Source organism: Anopheles funestus, assembly GCF_943734845.2.
Source record: "Anopheles funestus chromosome X unlocalized genomic scaffold, idAnoFuneDA-416_04 X_unloc_33, whole genome shotgun sequence".
Classification (NCBI taxonomy): Eukaryota; Metazoa; Arthropoda; class Insecta; order Diptera; family Culicidae; genus Anopheles; species Anopheles funestus.
In genome coordinates, this window is record NW_026045158.1 from 429726 (window position 1) to 435000 (window position 5275).

At 48.8% G+C, this 5275-nt stretch overlaps 1 non-coding gene across 1 annotated transcript in view; it reads left to right on the forward strand.

Annotated features, from left to right (window-relative positions):
- The first annotated feature begins 5199 nt into the window (after positions 1-5199).
- The window catches only part of LOC125773425 (5.8S ribosomal RNA), a 158-nt gene continuing 82 nt past the window's right edge, over positions 5200-5275 (forward strand). Inside the window, exon 1 of the ribosomal RNA XR_007420096.1 lies at positions 5200-5275. This exon is cut by the window's right edge and continues 82 nt beyond it. This is a non-coding gene — a ribosomal RNA (5.8S ribosomal RNA).

Consider the following 5275-nt stretch of genomic DNA (forward strand, 5'->3'; position numbering starts at 1 on the left):
CCGGGGGGCTGCATCAAACCGTTCGCCACGCGAACTACCCAATGGAACGAACTCGATGCATTTAATAAGAAGAAGAGATGATAATGAAACACGGTCGATTAAAGAGTTGAAAACGTTGAAATACCTATAAGCAAGTCTTAAGTTGGTGGTGACCGTTACGCCCCAACAAATTGGTGCCTTACCCTACACCAAAGAGCCATTCAACATGGTTCAAGTGAGCGATAATCACGCTCTACGCTCAGTATGACAGCTGCAAGGCAATCACTCGCTAAGTTCAGAGCTAATACATGCAACACGCCGGCATTGTTTCCACCGACGCATGGATTCAAGACTGGTGCACTTATTAGTTAAACCGTTCGCCTGCGGGTGTTTCGAGTTCAAGTCTGGATGAGGATTGTTCTTGCTGGTAATAGCTTGAGCCCCTGAATAAGGGGCCGAAGCGTACATCTTGAGAGTAAATGTACAACATATTACCAAATCGGCACCGTGGGTTCTGGTGCAAGTGATGTAACCATGAAAGATGTTGAGCAGCCCAACATCGGTTTACACACGCATAAGGGGTTTATTGTTATCTGTAGGTTGCGCATACACCATACCCGGTGTAAAGTGCCGTGGTCCCCCAGGGGGCTGCATCAAAACGTTCGCCATGCGAACTACCCAATGGAACGAACTCGATGTATTGAAAGAGATGAACAATTAATAGCGAGAATAGGGGCCCGGAAGCAATTCCGCGGCCCTACGGTCGATTCAAGAGTTGAAACGTTGTACAATCGTGGATAGCACCTAGTGCTAATATGGTGAGAGATAATGTGTGAGTAAATTTAGTTTCCTAAAGTTTAGTTAGTGGTTTCCGTTGTGCCCTAACAAACTTAAAGTTGGTGGTGACCGTTACACCCCAACAAATTGGTGCCTTACCCAACACCAAAGAGCCATTCCATATGGTTCTAGAGAGAGAGAGTTGTGTGGAAATTTATTTCCCACTAAGCGAGTGTGTGTCTGTAGTGGAACGAATTCTGGTTGATCCTACCAGTAATATACGCTTGTCTCAAAGGTTAAGCCATGCATGTCTAAGTACAAACATAAATGAATGTGAAACCGCATAAGGCTCAGTATAACAGCTATAATTCACAAGATCATCCTACCACTAGTTACTTGGATAACTGTGGAAAATCCAGAGCTAATACATGCAACATGCCGGGACTGTTGCCCTCGCGGGTAGCTGAACTGGTGCACTTATTAGTTAAACCAATCGCCTCCGGGCGGCTTGAGTTGAAGTCTGGATAAGGACGCAGATCGTATGGTCGCTTGTCGACTGACGACAGATCTTTCAAATGTCTGCCCTATCAACTATTGATGGTAGTGTAGAGGACTACCATGGTTGCGACGGGTAACGGGGAATCAGGGTTCGATTCCGGAGAGGGAGCCTGAGAAATGGCTACCACATCCAAGGAAGGCAGCAGGCGCGTAAATTACCCAATCCCAGTACGGGGAGGTAGTGACGAGAAATAACAATATGGACCTCTCTAACGATGGTCCATAATTGGAATGAGTTGAGTATAAATCCTTCAACAAGGATCAAGTGGAGGGCAAGTCTGGTGCCAGCAGCCGCGGTAATTCCAGCTCCACTAGCGTATATTAAAGTTGTTGCGGTTAAAACGTTCGAAGTTGATTGCCCGTCCAGACACGTGACCGCCACGGGCGCCCGGTTACACGCCGGGGCCGTTCGTGCGCGCGCTCACGGCTGCGACTCACAATGGTGTACTTGGGCGTTACTCTGTGAACGAGTACCGTGCTACCGGTTAACTCCGGCACGGGCTCCTCATGGTGCTCAAGATACTCACATTTACCTTGAACAAATTAGAGTGCTCAAAGCAGGCTAAGACAAAGCGTCCGGCCCCCCCGTGGGGTTGGCGTTGGCCGAGAATAATCTTGCATGGAATAATGGAATATGACCTCGGTTTATACGATTTCGTTGGTTTGTCAGAAACCTAGAGGTAATGATTAACAGAAGTAGTTGGGGGCATTGGTATTACGGCGCGAGAGGTGAAATTCGTAGACCGTCGTAGGACCAACTGAAGCGAAAGCGTTTGCCATGGATGCTTTCTTTAATCAAGAACGAAAGTTAGAGGATCGAAGGCGATTAGATACCGCCCTAGTTCTAACCGTAAACGATGCCAATTAGCAATTGGGAGACGCTACCCCTATTCGGTGCTCTCAGTCGCTTCCGGGAAACCAAAATCGGGTTCCGGGGGAAGTATGGTTGCAAAGTTGAAACTTAAAGGAATTGACGGAAGGGCACCACAAGAAGTGGAGCTTGCGGCTTAATTTGACTCAACACGGGAAAATTTACCAGGTCCAAACTTATCGAGGTAAGACAGATTGATAGCTCTTTCTCAAATTTAAGGGTAGTGGTGCATGGCCGTTCTTAGTTCGTGGAATGATTTGTCTGGTTAATTCCGATAACGAACGTGACTCAAACATGCTAACTAGAACGCTGTCAGCAGTGCGCCTCCGGGCGCACCTGACGTTACAGCCGGGCGGCGCCTTCACGGGCGGTCGTCGGCTACGTTTGCCCTGCTTAGCGGGACAACTTGTGTTTAGCAAGCTGAGAATGAGCGATAACAGGTCCGTGATGCCCTTAGATGTTCTGGGCTGCACGCGTGCTACAATGTGGGTCGCAGCGTGTTCTCGCCAATAGGCGCCCCCATTCCGAGAGGAACGGGAAATCACTAAAATGCCCATCTAGTCGGGATTGGGGACTGCAACGGTCCCCATGAACCTGGAATTTCTAGTAAGCACTAGTCATTAGCTAGTGCTGATTACGTCCCTGCCCTTTGTACACACCGCCCGTCGCTACTACCGATGGATTATTTAGTGAGGTTTCTGGAGGCTTACCTTCCGCGGTTCCTTCGTGAGCTGCAGCTGGCATGGCTGAAGTTGACCGAACTTGATGATTTAGAGGAAGTAAAAGTCGTAACAAGGTTTCCGTAGGTGAACCTGCGGAAGGATCATTACTGATGATCGTCCGCGAGTGACCAACCATGGGCTGCCTTCGGTGTAGCTCGGTCGCTCGCTTGCTATGTGTCAGAATTTGTTGAAAGCCAACTCGTTCGTTGTACACTTTGATGGGTGACCATCACTGTGTCTCCGTGCCGAGCTAGATCTCCCCTAGCCGTAAGGCACTTGAACGCCCCTTCGACGACGAGTTGCATGTGTGTGGTATGTGTCAGAATCTGGTGAAGCTTTCTGCATGTGATGTGCCTTGTGTGGATCCGTGGCCATTGCATTGTGTCTGGTGCTTAGATACCCAGACACTTAGAACGCTTGCGCGGAAAGCAAACTCGATCGTTGTACACTTTGATGGGTGACCATCACTGTGTCTCCGTGCCGTGCTAGATCCCCCCTAGCCGTAAGGCACTTTGAACGCCCCTTCGACGACGAGTTACAAGAGTGTGGTATGTGTCAGAATCTGGTGAAGCTTTCTGCATGTGATGTGCCTTGTGTGGATCCGTGGCCATTGCATTGTGTCTGGTGTGTAGGTACCCAGACACTTAGAACGCTTGCGCGGAAAGCAAACTCGATCGTTGTACACTTTGATGGGCAACCATCACTGTGTCTCCGTGCCGTGCTAGATCTCCCCTAGCCGTAAGGCACTTTGAACGCCCCTTCGACGACGAGTTACAAGAGTGTGGTATGTGTCATAATCTGGTGAAGCTTTCTGCATGTGATGTGCCTTGTGTGGATCCGTGGCCATTGCATTGTGTCTGGTGTGTAGGTACCCAGACACTTAAGCAAACTCGATCGTTGTACACTGTGATGGGCGAGCATCACTGTGTCTCCGTGCCGTGTAAGAGCTCCCCTGGCCATCAGGCACTTGAAAGGTCCTTCGACGACGAGTTACAATAGTGGTGTGTTAGATACGTCAGGTGATGGTATCTACTGTTGTGCAATACGTATCCGGCCACGGCACGGAACGAACGGGAACTGTGGTGCAGACATACAAAGAGTTAAGCCTATTAGTCATTAACTCTAAGGACGGGGCCATGGGGCGGTACGCAAAGGATACGGATGAGCGAGTATGCAGGCCCAATACTCAATAGCTCGATCCGATCCAAGCACATGAGTTGACTGCGGCGCCAGGTTAACCAATGTGCTAGATTCTATTTGGCCAGTAGAATCTTGTGTCTTATGCGATTTGATACCAAGACACCAGAACGAAAGTTAGTTGAAGAGTTATTAAACTCTTATGAAGTATGGTTGTGCAATCACAACTTATGACTTTAACCTATAAAGTGGATATGGACTTGCAATTATAACATGGAATCTCTACACACCCCATGAGCTCGATCCAATCCACGCACACGAGTTGCCTGAGTAGCGACAGGTATACCGATGTGCAATACGTATCCGGCCACGGCACGGAACGAACGGGAACTGTGGTGCAGACATACAAAGAGTTAAGCCTACTAGTCATTAACTCTAAGGACGGGGCCATGGGGCGGTACGCAAAGGATACGGATGAGCGAGTATGCAGGCCCAATACTCAATAGCTCGATCCGATCCAAGCACATGAGTTGACTGCGGCGCCAGGTTAACCAATGTGCTAGATTCTATTTGGCCAGTAGAATCTTGTGTCTTACGCGATTTGATACCAAGACACCAGAACGAAAGTTAGTTGAAGAGTGATTAAACTCTTATGAAGAATGGTTGTGCAATCACAACTTATGACTTTAACCTATAAAGTGGATATGGACTATCAATTATAACATGGGGCACACACCATGTTCTCGATCCAATCCACGCACACGAGTTGCCTGAGTAGCGACAGGTATACCGATGTGCAATACGTATCCGGCCATAGGCACGGAACGAACAGGAACTGTGGTGCAGACATACAAGGGCCATGGGGCGGTACGCAAAGGATACGGATGAGCGAGTATGCAGGCCCAATACTCAATAGCTCGATCCGATCCAAGCACATGAGTTGACTGCGGCGCCAGGTTAACCGATGTGCTAAGAGAGTTGTTCCTGGGCCTTCAAAGTGACTTCAAAACTATCTTAGCGAATGGTGGCCATGGGCGTAGACATGAGCCACAAGTCACAAGGCCTGGGACTATTGGGTAATAAAGACAACTTAGTCAGAAAGTTAGTCTTTGGACGTACCACCGGGATTGTGTTACATTGGGAACCTTACTATAAAACCCTAGGCAGGGGATCACTCGGCTCATGGATCGATGAAGACCGCAGCTAAATGCGCGTCACAATGTGAACTGCA